Here is a 15,355-nt window from a genome sequence, read left to right as displayed (position 1 = left end):
AATAAATCTGTTTCAAACCAAAGAAATATAGCATTAAGTATAACCAGAACAACCAATAAAAAATAATGAAGCACATTATAATTCTACTCTAGTAGCTATAATAAAAAGTAATCAACTCAAAATCCCCAAAATTTTTAGGTATGAGATTTTTATTGGAATAATGGGGCAAGATATACTCAAATCACATAGAAAATATTTATTATTATGTAAACAAGTAATTTGAGTTACAACGATATATAAGAAGATAATCACTTTGATTTTAAGGATTATCGATCGAACTTGAGATGCGTATAAGTTTAGTATGAAAAGTTTGATCCTTGTTACTTGTACTTTCTCTTTAAATACACTTTTAATGAAAGATCGAATACGTACATTACGTTGACTAGTTTATTGAAAAGGAAAAAAAAAACATATCAAACAATGATAACAAACTAAGTTTGAATATATTGCATCTTTAATTTATTTAGTTTACTAGGTAGTAGTCGTGCCCAATATTATAAAAATTGAAGCTATTATTTTCAGTCAACTTTGCTTTGATACTAAATTGCAACTAATACAAATTGATCCATATAAGTTGGAATGAGTTCAGATGGACAACATCGCATGCTCGATTATTACATACATTTTGGAGCAAAGTATCCCTCATGAGTTGAATAAAAATGTAATTATACATTATAATGAATACCCAAGATAAAATTGAGCACATTTATTGTATATACAAGCTTTAGACATTTATTTTTTAATGATAATAATCCTACGTTATCTCTCATTCTAATTTATTACTTGTGCACATTTCTAAAGTTGAGTCATTATTCAATTACGATTCATAAGTATTGGCAAGTCTTTACTGCTGCTCAATATGAATATACAAGTAGAATACATAATGTATTTGGCATTTAACCGATTAGTGAAGTAATTGGATGCTCACTTGACCATTTAACTTCTTTATTATATGTTTATATTTATAATTCATTAAAGCTCTTTGCTAGATTTGTAGACTATTTCACATCCTTGTTATCTTCTTTTATAGATATTGACTCATGTTATGGAGCATATCGGCAATCTATTTTACAAGGAACAATTTTTGTTGAATTTTAATTAAAAAGGTCAAAGTATGCTATTCAATGTCTCAAAGGAGCATCCTCGTGGTTATTGGTCACAGTGAGAAAAGCTACTTAGGTGGAAGTGACATATACTAAAATATTTTAACCTAGATTTAATTGGATAAGATGAGTGTAAATTGATATCTTTTTTTTTTTAGATCTTCAACAGATATCCACAAAAGATCTTTAGAAAATTATTCATTAAAATTTTTTATTACGAGATATTGACGGTTTCATAAACTAAGAATACACTATTTGGACTTTCTTGCATAATGCTAGAAAGTTGAAATATGTAGAATTTGAGAACGTCTAGCTACATACATGATCCTGATCTTATTTCTGAACAGTTTTTATTTTAGTTTTATTAGTATAAGTTAAAATATTTTTTGGCTTTTCGATCCTCTTAAATTTTTAATCTATATTGTTCATTCATAGCCTGACGCAAAGTATATATTGAATTCATTAAAAAAAAAGTATTGGGAGATCGCCATGAAAAAATAAAGGAATGCCTCTGAGTGGCACTAGGTGTTTTTGGTCCCATGGATTAACTGACTTACCTCCCAATGGTGTTATTGATTAGGTATATCAGTAATTAATACGACATCTCTTTCTATGCTCAATGATGTTCTCCTAGATACCATTTGATAAAAAGACAATGGGCGACTTGTATGAATTAATTTATCAAAATAATAAATTAAACATAACAATCTTTTTCTTCTTCTGAGACATGCTTTGGTCCTCAATCCTTTTTTCCAGAATTTTGAATGCTATTGGATAAAACAAACGTAGCTTAAGTTGCCATTGGTGGACATGCAAAAAATTTATTTGGTGGACATGCAAAAAATACATGTGCAACACGCGTGTCCAATGCTAGAAATATATTATATTATATTATTATTATTTATTTATTATTATCATCATCATACTATATTATAAGTGGGAAGTCCCTAAGTCAAAAGTTAAATTACGAAAAAGTCAATCAAAAATTAATTGACCATTTTGCCCTACACCATAAAGAGTAAAAATATTTTGTTTAAATAATACTTGATAAAATTAAGCACATTCATAATATGTTATTTGTGTATGATATACTTATTTACTTGCTTTTAATGATTAAAACCTCAATGTAGTCTATACATTGTATGGAGTAACTTATTACTCCATACATTGTATGGAGTAATAACATATAATGTATATGATTATATTTATTTACAATCTATATGTTATATATTTATCTTTTTTCTAATGTTCTTGTATTTTTTTCTCTATTTTTTGTACAATAGAATATAAGTTAGTACTAGCTAACCTTCCATATTCTTAATTGTAAAAGCGTGCATGCATGAACTGATCATTCCATTCGTATTCCTCATTAATGGTCCATATTACTAAAGACCAATTATAATGTACGTTTAACTACTATTATTAGATGACCTCTAATTTTTAATTAGTGCAACCATGAGTCCATGACTACCACACCCATCTATCATTGCGCTTCAGTTCACCATAATCTTCCAATTTATCTTTACTTCTTCAATTCTTCAAGTTGCTGCCAGAAAATATGGAGTCACCTCACGACAACCAAATATAAAAGGGAAAGGGTAAGCTAAACTTCCTTGTTGTTTTTTAAGTTTGTATTATTTGATTTAATCTTCATCTTTTTTCTCCCACTTGTCGAGATAAATTTCTTCATTCAATTTTTGAGATTTGTCCATTCTTTATCTTTTTTAGTATTGTGATTCCTATAATTTTTATGCTGGTATATTTTTTTCTTGTGCATTATTTTTACTTATTCTGCACTATTTCGTTTTTCATAAATTAGCACCTTGTATATGGTCAAAACCGATTTTGCCCTTCACGTATTTAGTTGAGATTGGAACGTGATGGACTAAGGGTCGTCATCATAATATCGAGATGAGATCTGAAACCAGGTTATCAAGCTCAAGATTCAGGGACCGATAAATACCGAGCTCGAAGTCAATATCGAGCTCGAATCAATACCGAGCTCGAGGTAATATTGAGCTCGAGGCAATATCGAGTTCGAGATCCAGAGATCGACCAATACCAAAACCAGCCAAGATCGAGCTAAGAGACAAAGAGTCAATGTAGCCGCACTAGGGGAGAGAATCTCGACGGAAATTAAGGAAAAGCTAATTAACTAATATATCATGGGATCCCCACTATATATTTTTTATTATATCCAAAGTAGGATTCCTCCACTATATGAAGAGTGGCTATCATTTATGTAAAGGATGGACATTGAACATCAATACATTCTCACATCTCACAGATTATTGATTTTACACAGAAATATAACAGAGATTATCCTTTTTTGGACTTTGGACATTGATTCATCTTGCTTGTTTATAAATTATTCTCTACACAATTTGGTTTGTATTTCATTCCTTTTCTACAGTCAATATTTGATATATTTCTACTTATTTTTTCGATTTGTGCCAAATTATACCACGTATCTTTAGAACTACGTATAAATTTAACTTTATCCGTTTTTCGGATAAAAAGTTTGGCGCCCACCGTGGGTCTAAGGATAATAGTGGTTATTTGGTATGAATCTCTGCAAAACACATCATTTTACACTTGCTCTTGGAAGTGACTTTGATTTCAGGTTAAAAGCAACGAACTCTCAATCAATGGCCCTACCTATTGACAATGAAGTTGGCCTTCAAGATGAGAACAACAACCTGACAATCGGGGATGAAAGGCCACTCGTCGATCCGGTTGGAACTCGGGCCGCAGATCCAATCGACGTCAATTCACATGTGGCCATCAAGGTGAACCAACGTTCCGACCCCAAAAATAGCATCCATGGTGGAACTCGACATGCAGTTAGAAATACCCAAAATGTTGGATAAGACGCGATCAGCCTGCGTATGATCTTCAAAATGTTACAAGCTCAACAAGTAGCAATAGCCCAGTTGTAGAGCCAAACCCAGGCACCGAGCAGGGCCGAGCCCGGTCCATCTCGAGAAATCACCCATGAAACGGGGCCAATTGTAGTAAGATCAAATGAACAAGAATCGGGGACTAATCCCAAAATTATTAAGATGTTAGAGGAACAGACAAAACGAATTGAGTCAGGAGAAAAGAGGATTGAAGCAAACGACAAAAAAATAGAAACTTATAACTCCAGGGTTGATCAGATCCCGGGGACACCACCGGTATTGAAGGGCTTGGATTCCAAAAAATTTATACAAAAGCCTTTCCCCCGAGCGCGGCTCCTAAAACGATCCCCAAGAAGTTTCGCATGCCCGAAATTCCTAAATATAGTGGAACGACCGACTCCAACGAACATGTCACCTATTACACGTGTGCCATTAAAGGGAACGATCTAGAAGATGACGAGATCGAATCCGTACTATTGAAGAAGTTCAGGGAAACCCTGTCAAAGGGGGCAATGATATGGTATCATAATTTACCGCCTAACTCTATCGATTCTTTTGCTATGCTTGCAGATTCTTTCATAAAAGCACACGTCGGAGCCATAAAGGTCGAGACCAGGAAGTCGGACCTTTTCAAGGTAATGCAAAAAGATAACGAGATGCTAAAGGAGTTCTTATCTCGTTTTCAAATGGAACGAATGGATCTTCCACTGGTCACGGACGATTGGGCTATACAAGTTTTCACTCAAGGACTGAACTAATGAAGCTCGATGGCTTCACGACAATTGAAGCACAATTTGGTCGAGTACCCGGCTATTACCTGGGCCGATGTGCACAATCGATATCAATCGAAGATCAGAGTTGAAGATGACCAGTTGGGTTCTGGGTCCTCTATTAAAAGGGACATCGACCGAGAACCAAGGTCAAACAGGGACCGGTATCGGCCGTATAATGGAGATCGTAGGGATAGCGAACCTACACGCAACTCCGTATGAGGCGAAAGGAAAAGTGATCGAGGCCAAGGGTCTCAGGGGCTGATGAACAATAATGGGTTCGACATGCATATCAGACCTAAGGAAGCACCAAGGTTATCAGAATATAACTTCAACATCGATGCATCCGCCATCGTGTCGGCTATCGGACGAATCAAAGATACTAAGTGGCCTCGACCTCTGCAGTCAGATCCAGCCCAGAGGAATCCTAATCAAATATGCAAATATCATGGCCACAGAACCGAAGACTGCAGGCAATTGAGAGATATGGTAGCCCATTTATTCAATGAAGGGCACCTTCGAGAATTTTTAAGTGACCGGGCCAAAAACCATTTCAAAAACAGAGATTTCAATAGAAAAAATGAACAAGAAGAGCCACAACACATCATCCACATGATCATCGGAGTGCTTAAACGCACTAAGATGTCTATTGTAAGAGAAAAGCGATCTCGGACTCAGGATTACACGCCTAAAGGAACCTTGTCCTTTAGTGACGAAGACGCGGAAGGAATCATGAAACCCCATAACGATGCATTGGTAATATTTGTACTTATGAATAAAACTCAAGTTAAGCGTGTGTTAATTGATCCAGGTAGTTCAGCCAATATCATTCGATCAAGAGTCGTAGAGCAACTCGGTCTACAGGACCAGGTCGTACCTGCTACCCTGGTACTGAACGGATTTAATATGGCATGTGAAACTACTAAGGGCGAGATAGTCTTGCCAATAAACATGGTCGGGACCATCCAGGAAATGAAGTTCCACGTAATCGAGGGAGATATGAGAGATAACGCTATGTTCGGGAGGCCATGGATCCACAACATAAGAGCAGTACCCTCGACCCTTCACCAGGTTCTGAAATTCCCAACATCGGAGGGAATCAAAATGGTCTATAGGGAACAACCAGCTGCAAAAGAAATGTTTGCCGTCGATGAAGTGATTCCGATATCTCCACTATCATCGACAAAGGGATCAGATTCGAAGGAGGAACATGATACCAAATAGTAATCACAAACGCCATCCTCGACCCAACTAGAGAATCAGAAGACTGACGAAGATGATAACTATGAGGTCCCTCGATCCTTTGTGGTCCCCGATGATACCGATGCTACCCAGTCAATGGTCGAAGAACTGGAGCAAATCACGCTAATCGAACATCTGCCCGAGCGAAAGGTATACCTGGGCACGGGGTTAGATCTCAATCTCAGGAAAAAGCTTATTCAATTTCTTGTAGCTAACATGAACTGTTTCACTTGGTCCCATCTTGACATAACAGGGATCCCACCGGAAATAGCCACTCATAGACTGAGCTTGGATCCAAAATTCCATCCGATAAAGCAAAAAAGAAAGCCCCAGTCCGAGGTCAAACATGCCTTCATCAAGGATGAGGTAACCAAACTTCTTAAAATAGGATCCATTCGAGAAGTTAAATACTCCGAATGACTAGCAAATGTGGTGATAGTCCCTAAGAAAGGAAACAAACTAAGAATGTGTATAGATTATAAAGACTTGAACAATGCATGCCCTAAGGATTCCTTTCTTTTGCCTAGCATCGATCGTATGATCGATGCCACGGCCGGCCACGAGACTGTCAGTTTTCCCGATGCCTACTCTTGGTACAACCAGATACAAATGAACCTGGAGGATCAAGAAAAGACCTCGTTTGTCACTAAGTATGGTACCTATTGTTATAACGTAATGTCATTCGGTCTAAAAAATACTGGTACAACTTATCAACGCCTAGTAAATCGAATGTTCGAAAAATAAATAGGAAAATCAATGGAAGTTTATATTGATGACATGTTAGTTAAGTCCCTGCGAGCAGAGGACCATTTAAAGTATTTGCAGGAAACTTTCAACGTACTAAAGAAGTACAATATGAAGCTCAACCCCGAAAAATGTGCATTCGGGGTTGGCTCAGGCAAGTTTCTTAGTTTCATGGTGTCCAACCGAGGAATCGAGATCAACCCCGATAAAATCAAAGCTATCGAGGACATCACATTAGTACATAATGTGAAGGTCGTGCAAAGGTTAACGGGGAGGATAGCCGCCCTGGGATGATTCATTTAGAGATCCTCAGATAGGAGCCATCGATTTTTCTCACTGCTTAAGAAGAAAAGCAACTTTGTATGGACTCCGAAATTCCAACAGGCTTTGGAAGAACTAAAGCGGTATATATCGAGCCCGTCTCTACTTCATACCCCGAAAGTGGACGAACAGTTTTACTTGTACTTAGCTGTCTCAGAGATAGCGGTAAGTGGAGTCCTGGTTCGAGAAGAACGAGATACGTAATTCCTTATTTATTATGTCAGTCAGACCTTAGGCGAGGCCAAAACTAGATATCCACACTTAAAAAAATTAGCGCTTGCTTTAATAAGTGCCTCTAGGAAATTAAAACTATATTTCCAATCTCATCTAATACATATTGTAACAACTTATGCTCTTCGAAACATTTTGTTCAAACCCGAGCTTTTGGGTCGATTGGCCAAATGGGCATGGAAATCGGTGGATACGATATCGAGTATCGACCCCGAACCGCCATCAAATCTCAAATCTTGGCGGACTTCGTGGCTGAGTTTTCACCGGCCCTCGTACCTGAGATCGAAAAAGAGCTACTGATAAAATCGGGTACCTCTTCGAGAGTCTTACCCTTTTCACGGATGGTGCCTCGAACGCGAAGGGGTACGGATTAAGCATTGTGCTAAAACTACCCACATGTAATGTAATTAGACAGTCTATTAGAACTACAAAATTGACTAACAATGAGGCCGAGTATGAGGCCATGATTGCAGGTCGCGAACTAGTTAGAAGCTTGGGAGCAGAGATCGTAGAGGCTAAGTGTGATTCCCTCCTCGTGGTAAACTAAGTTAAGGGGACTTTTGAAGTCCGAGAAAATCGAATGCAAAGGTACTTGGATAAATTACAGGTGACTCTACATCAATATAAAGAATGGACTTTGCAATATGTACCCCGAGAACAGAACAGCGAGGTCGATGCTCTTGCGAACTTAGGTTCATCGGTCGAAGATGACGAACTCAACTCGGGGACTATCGTACAACTCATAAGATCGGTGGTCGAAGAAGTTCACGTCGAGATAAACTCCACAAGTCTAACCTGGAATTGGAGAAACAAATATATAGAGTACTTCAAGAACGGGAAGCTTCCATCAGATCCAAAGGAATCGAGAGCTTTGTGTATAAAGGCAGCACGGTCCACCCTGTCCGAGGATGGAACGCTGTATAGAAGGATGTTAGATGGACCATTGGCAATAAGTTTGGGACCAGGAGATACCGATTACATCCTATGGGAAATTCACAAAGGCACTTGTGGAAACCATTCCGGAGCCGATTCATTAGTCCACAAAGCAATCAGAGCAGGGAATTATTGAACCGATATGGGTAAAGATGCGAGGGAGTTCGTTCGAAAATTCTACAAATGCCAAAGATCTTGAACTTCTTCTGAAGGTTTTCCCTTGTTTTGATTAATAGATCATTATTGCTTCATGTGATGATCAAGTCATCAACATATATTAGGATCACAACTATGTCACTCCCTAGCTTCTGTGTGAATGGTGAGCAGTCAAAGTGGCTTTGAACAAACCCCAACTGTTGCAGAGCTTAAGTCAACTTGAGATTCCACTGTCTTGGTGCTTACTTCAGACCATACAGTGATTTGTGTAGTTTGCACACTTGTTTGGTCTCCCCCTGTCTAGCAAACCCATCTGGAATGGTCATGTAAACCTCTTCTAGCAAATCTCCTTGCAAGAAGGCATTGTGAACATCCATTTGATAGATGAACCAATGTCTAGAAGTTGCCACAGCCATTGCTGACCTAACAATGACCATTTTAGCTACTAGAAAAAATATTTCTTTGTAGTCCAACCCTACTTGTTGACTATAACCCTTTGCTACCAATCGTGCCTTGTACCTCTCCACTTCTCTCGATGACTTATATTTAACCTTGAACACCCATTTGCATCCAATGAGAGCTTTTCCCTTAGGCAAGTCCACAATGCTCCAAATTTTATTTTCTTCCTGCAATCTCCAATTTCATAGCATCAATCCACTTTGGATCTGCAACTGCTTCCTTATAACTGGAAGGCTCTACAATAGAGGAGTAGGAGTTTAAGGCAGCCTTATAGGAGGGAGTCAAATATTCATAACAGGCATATGATGATAGAGGATAGGCATAATTAGATTTTTTGGTAGTGACAAAATCCTTGCTCCACTCTGTCCTATCTCCATGGCCTTTCATAAAATGGGGAATGGACATCGCCGGCCCCCTCCTATCGGCCCCAGCTAAAGCTTAGTTTATTTTGTTTATGACTGATTATTTCTCTAAATGGGTTGAAGCACAGGCTTTCGAGAAAGTCAGAGAAAAAGAAGTGATAGACTTCATTTGGGACCACATCATATGTCGATTCGGGGGGCCAACCGAGATTGTATGTGATAATGGAAACCAATTCATCGGCAGCAAAGTAACTAGATTTCTCGAGGATCCCAAGGTCAAAAGGATCATATCAATACCGTACCATCCCAGCGAAAATGGACAAGCCGAATCGACCAACAAAACCATCATCCAAAATCTTAAGAAGAGATTGACCGACGCCCAAAAGAAAATGGAGAGAAATACTACCTGAGGTCCTATGGGCATATCGCCAAACATCGAAATCCAGTACTAGAGCAACACCATTCTCGTTGGTTTATGGCGCCAAAGCTTTGATACCAGTTGATGTCGGAGAACCTAGCATCAGGTTTCAATATGCAACAAAGGATTCGAATAACGAGACCATGAACACGAGCCTAGAATTATTGGATGAAAGACGAGAGGCCGCTCTCGTCCGATTGGCCGCCCAAAAATAGCGGATCGAAAGATACTACAATCGAAGAACCAATCTTCGACATTTCAAAATCGGGGACTTGGTACTAAGAAAAGTTACCCTCAACACCCGAAATCCGAATGAAGGGAAACTGGGCCCAAACTGGGAAAGACCATATCAGGTTCTCGAAATCGTCGGAAAAGGATCCTACAAACTCGAAGTGATAAACGACAAATAACTACCGAGCAATTGGAATGTGTCGCACCTAAAATGATACTACTGCTAAGGTACGACCCTCCCATGTTCATTTGTATTTCGAAATTAACCTTTGCAGGTATTCAACCAGAAATAGGGACAGATTATTCAACTCGAAGCCTTTAGGTCTGAAAGCACGTATTGCACTCTTTTTCCCTTAGACCGATTTTATGCCAAATGGGATTTTCGGCAAGATTTTTAATAAGGCAACCATTGATCGTGCTAACTTAGAACAATTCAACAGTATCTGAGACCTCTTTACAATCAACCTCGAATACTGGGAGCATTACCCTCGAATATATAAAATTTGATTATCAAGTTCGATGCAAGAAAGTTACTTCATGGGAACAGGGTTTCGATAGGAAAAATTGTAAGGGACAAATGGTCAAAACGAACCATGCCTGTGTAAGTTGCTCTAGCCCTGGCGCAAAACATGAACACATGTATAATGGTTTATAAAGAGAAATTTCTTATTTAGCGATATCTCATATCTCAGAAAGATTCTTCTATTTCATGATCCATTATGCAAACAGGCTTAAGGGCCGACCATGACCGGAGTTTGAAAAATTACCCCATAAATCGGGGACTGCCAACCAAAAAATCAATAAGATCAAGCTCCGTATAAGCCTAAGGGCTACATTACTTCGAGTTCGAGCAAACAATCACTCGACCATTAAGCTTAAGGGCTACATTACTTCGAGTTCAAGAAAATAATCACTCGACTATTAAGCCTAAGGGCTACATTAGTACGAGTTCGAGAAAACACTCACTCGACCATTAAGCCTAAGGGCTGATCTTACTCGAGTTCGAGCAAACACTCACTCGATCATTAAGCCTAAGGGATACATTAACTCGAGTTCGAGCAAGCACTCACTCAACCATTAAGCCTAAGGGCTGCTCTTACTTCGAGTTCGAGCAAACACTCACTCGATCATTAAGCCTAAGGGCTACATTAACTCGAGTTCGAGTAAACACTCACTCGACCATTAAGCCTAAGGGCTACATTACTTTGAGTTCGAACAAGCACTCACTCGATCATTAAGCCTAAGGGCTACATTAACTCGAGTTCGAGCAAACACTCACTCGACCATAAAGCCTAAGGGCTACTCTAAATTCGAGTTCGAGCAAACTCTCACTCGACCATAAAGCCTAAGGGCTACATTAGTTCGAGTTCGAGCAAACACTCACTCGACCATAAAGCCTAGGGGCTGTTTTTCATTTCGAGTCCGAGAAATCATTCTCACTTAATCACAAAGCCCAAGGGCCGCATTAATTTAAGTTCGAACTATTACTCCGAACTGGGGACTACGTATCAAGCTTAAAAGGGCTACTCTAAATTCGAGTTCGAGCAAACTCTCACTCGACCATAAAGCCTAAGGGCTACATTAGTTCGAGTTTGAGAAAGCACTCACTCAGCCATAAAGCCTAGGGGCTATTTTTTATTTCGAGTTCGAGAAATCATTCTCACTCAATCACAAAGCCCAAGGGCCGCATTAATTCAAGTTCGAACTATTACCCCGAACCGGGGACTACATATCAAGCTTAAAAAGGCTACATTAAATCAAGTTCGAGCAAACACTCGCTCGACCATAAAGCCTAAGGGCTACCTTAATTCGAGTTCGAGAAAACACTTTCACTCAACCGTAAAGCCAAAATGGCTACCTTAGTTCAAGTTCGAGAAATCACTCCCACTCGACCGAAAAGCCTAAAGGCTACCCTAGCTCTAATTCGAGCAAATCATTTCGCTTGAACTCTATTCGTCAAAGTCTAGAAGTTGTCTCAGTTCGAGTTCGAATATTCACTCGGGGACTACCTATAAGAAAAGGTCGAGTTCGAACATTCACTCGGACCTTCAAGTAATTATCCCGTGCTAAGGCACTTTTTGGCCTTTGTACAAATAACAAGAAAGGCAAAAAATTCAGGAGCCATAAAAGGAAGAAAGTTTTATGTATACCAGAAATCATTTACAAGGACACCATGGCCCGATCAAGTTTTTCTACAAAAGACCAAAACAATCTTAAAAGAAAGAAGACAAATACTAAAAGGACTTAGTCCTCTCCGGGAGCAGCATCTTCACCTTTGAGGCCTCCTTCGCTCTCAGAACCGCTCATACTCCCGGTATCATCATCATCGAGAAAGGCTAACACTCTGGCTTCGGCTTCGAGTTCTTTTGCATTCTCGATCTCGGCAGAAATATCGAATCCACGAGCGTGGATCTCCTCTAAAGTCTCCCTCCGAGATTGGCATTTAGCATGCTCGACAACCCAATTTGATCGAGCTTGAGTAGACTCGACAACCTCTTTTGCTCGAACCTGAGCGGCTTCAGCATCGGACCGGTAAACAGCCACCATTGCATTAGCATTAGCCATGGCTATTTTGACCTCCAATTTGGCTGCTGCCAGTTCCAAGACTAGTCTCTCTCGATCAGAAGTCACTAAGCCCAACCGAGACTGGAACTCCTCAATATTCTTGGCTTGCACCAAGGCTCTCTCTTTCGAGCTTCGGAGTTGGGCCTCGACCGAGGCCAGTTGATCCCGGGCAACCTCCTTTTCAGAAGCAAGGCGATCTATGTTCTTTTCCACTCCTCGACCCCCACTTTCACTGTATCCACCTCGGTGCTAAGCTGCCCTATCATATCGAGCTTTTGCTGAACCTGCAAGACCGAACTGTTAACCTTCACGCCCAAATCAGTGTCATTAACTTCAAAGACTTTTTTTACCTGCTCGAATAAATTGGTTTGTTCTTTTCGAGTTGCTTCTAGCTCGGCTCGAAGTCCTCTTGCTTCTCCTTCCCTCTGCTTATTGAGAAGCTTGGAGGTATCTCTCTCCTCAATAAGCCCTCGAACTTCAGCTTCGAACCGGCTTAGCTCCCCTCGGGATCGGAAAAACGCCTCTTGATAGAGCGCAGAAGCCTACAAAAATTAAAAAGGAGTTATACAAAAGAAGAAAAATACAAATATGAAAGTTGACAAAGAGAAAGCGAACTTACCCGATTCAGGGCCTGCTGAGCTTCGTTGAATATACGAGAAATCCCCGCCTTGCCTGAGCTCTTCTTCGAATCCTCCAAATCGCTCGGACCGGTAGCATCTTCTACTCCAACAAAATAACCACGGAAAGGATCTTCCTCTCCATGGCTCACTCCCCATGATAAACCTCTACAGCTTGGGCGTCATGTATCATAGACTGTGAAACTGAAGGAAAAGAAGGGGAATCGTCGATCTCTATTACCCAGATTATGTCTTTCGAGGCGCCACCTCCATCTAGGGGAACCTCAAACTCGGTTCCTACACCATCATCAACCGCCTCTTCGACGGATTCGTTGCCCCAAGGTAAAACATCCTCGGCCTCCCTTTGCTCGGGAACTCGGTTCGAAGTCTTATCCTCGACCTCGTCGGACCTGGGTAAAGCAAAATCAGTCCCCACCGGTCCCAAAGCTTTACAAATATCGGTGCCAGCCCGAGCACGGGCCACCAATTCAGAGTTATCTTCTCCTTCTTCTTCTTCTTCTTCTTCTTCTTCTTCTTCTTCTTCTTCTTCTTCTTCTTCTTCTTCTTCTTCTTCTTCTTCCCTTAGATGTAGGACCGATTCCATAGTCAATGGGATTGTGGTTCCCTTGGGCTTTCGAACTGTCCTCTTCTTAGGTTTTTGACTCTCGGAATCCGAAGTCCTTTTTCTCTTACTTTCCTTCAACAACTTCGAGACAGGCGTTAAAACTTCCTCATCACCAGAAGGGGGCCTCATGACCGCATCTTTTCCGAGACATGCGAAGGGAGAAGATAATAAACTCATGCTTCGAATAAACATATCACCTCGAACGACAAACGAATTGGTAGACCAAGATGAAAGCTTACCATGAGTACGAGCTTCCCATCGACCCTTTGACAAATCATGCTAAGCGCGCTCGGCATAACCAGGCTCCTGACCCAGTTCTTGAGATGGGGAACAGCTCCCGGCATCCAAGCAACAGCTGTGTCAAGAAAATCACCGATAAGTAAAGATGAAGAAGTAAAAACGACAAAAGCTAAAAACGGAATCATACTTACGATTCATATTCCATTTCTCGGGAAATGGCATACTCTCAACCGGGATTAAGTCCGAGGTCTTTACTCGGACAAACTGGCCCATCCAACCCCGATCTTTGTCTTCATCAATGCTCGAGGTGAACGCCTTGGCGGCCCGGCGTTGGAGCTTTATTAGCCCACCTCGGTAAATACGAGGGCTATATAATCTTATTAGGTGGTCGAGGGTGAAGGGAAGCCCGCCGATTTTTCTCACAAAGAAGCGAAGCAGTATTACAATCCTCTAGAAAGAAGGATGTATTTGGCCGAGGGTTAGTTGGTACTTTTTGCATAAGTCGATGATGATCGGATCGAGGGGACCCAGCGTGAAAGGATAAATGTAAACACTCAAGTACCCTTCCACGTGGGTAGTGATCGCTTCTTCCGGTGCCGGTATCACAACCTCTTTATTTTCCCAACCACAATCTTTCTTCACCAAATCAATAAGGCTTTGAGGTATCAAGCATATATATCTCGATACCGGCTCACATCGACCAGTAATCGACGAAGGTTTCTCGACCTTAAAGTCAGAATCGATAACACATCCCCCGGGAATGAGTTTTTCGAGGCGTGGCTCCACCACCGATTTCTCACTGGCCGGCCGAGATGAGGAAGCAGCCTCTTTCTGAGGAACCATTTTAGATATCTTGGCCATCTAAATTCTCAAGAACAAAGAAGACGAGAAATTGAAATATTTTGGTATTTGACGAAGAACAAGCAAAGAAATTCTTAAAATTGGAAATAGAGAACTTTGGAGAAGGCGAAGAGCTGTGAAGGTTGGAATGAGAAGAATTGAAGGCAAAGGTTTAAAATAATGAAGAAGGGGGGCTATTTGTAGATTTGGCAATGACGGTTCAAAATCAGCAGTGACCGACCATCGTCTGACACACATTTAATGTCTTGATAACTGAACCGTCGGGACATTTGTCACATACGTCATAACCGGGCTCGACGCAGGCGTCAGTGTGTATCTAGTCAGAGGTTGAAAAAATCATATCGTTTCTCGCCACATTCTTTCCGAGAAACGAGGGGACTACATGTATAAGGTCAAAATCGATTTTGCCCTTCACGTATTTTGTCGAGATTGGAACGTGATAGACCGAAAGTCGTCATCATAATATCGAGATGAGATCTGAAGCCAGGTTATCAAGTTCAAGATTCAGGGACCGATCAATACCGAGCTCGAAGTCAATATCAAGCTCGAATCAATACCGAGCTCGAGGCAATATCGA

This window comes from Nicotiana tomentosiformis, chromosome 2 (assembly GCF_000390325.3).
Source record: "Nicotiana tomentosiformis chromosome 2, ASM39032v3, whole genome shotgun sequence".
In the NCBI taxonomy this organism is placed as follows: Eukaryota; Viridiplantae; Streptophyta; class Magnoliopsida; order Solanales; family Solanaceae; genus Nicotiana; species Nicotiana tomentosiformis.
The sequence above is the reverse complement of the archived record's forward strand: the minus strand, read 5'-3'. Positions refer to the sequence as shown.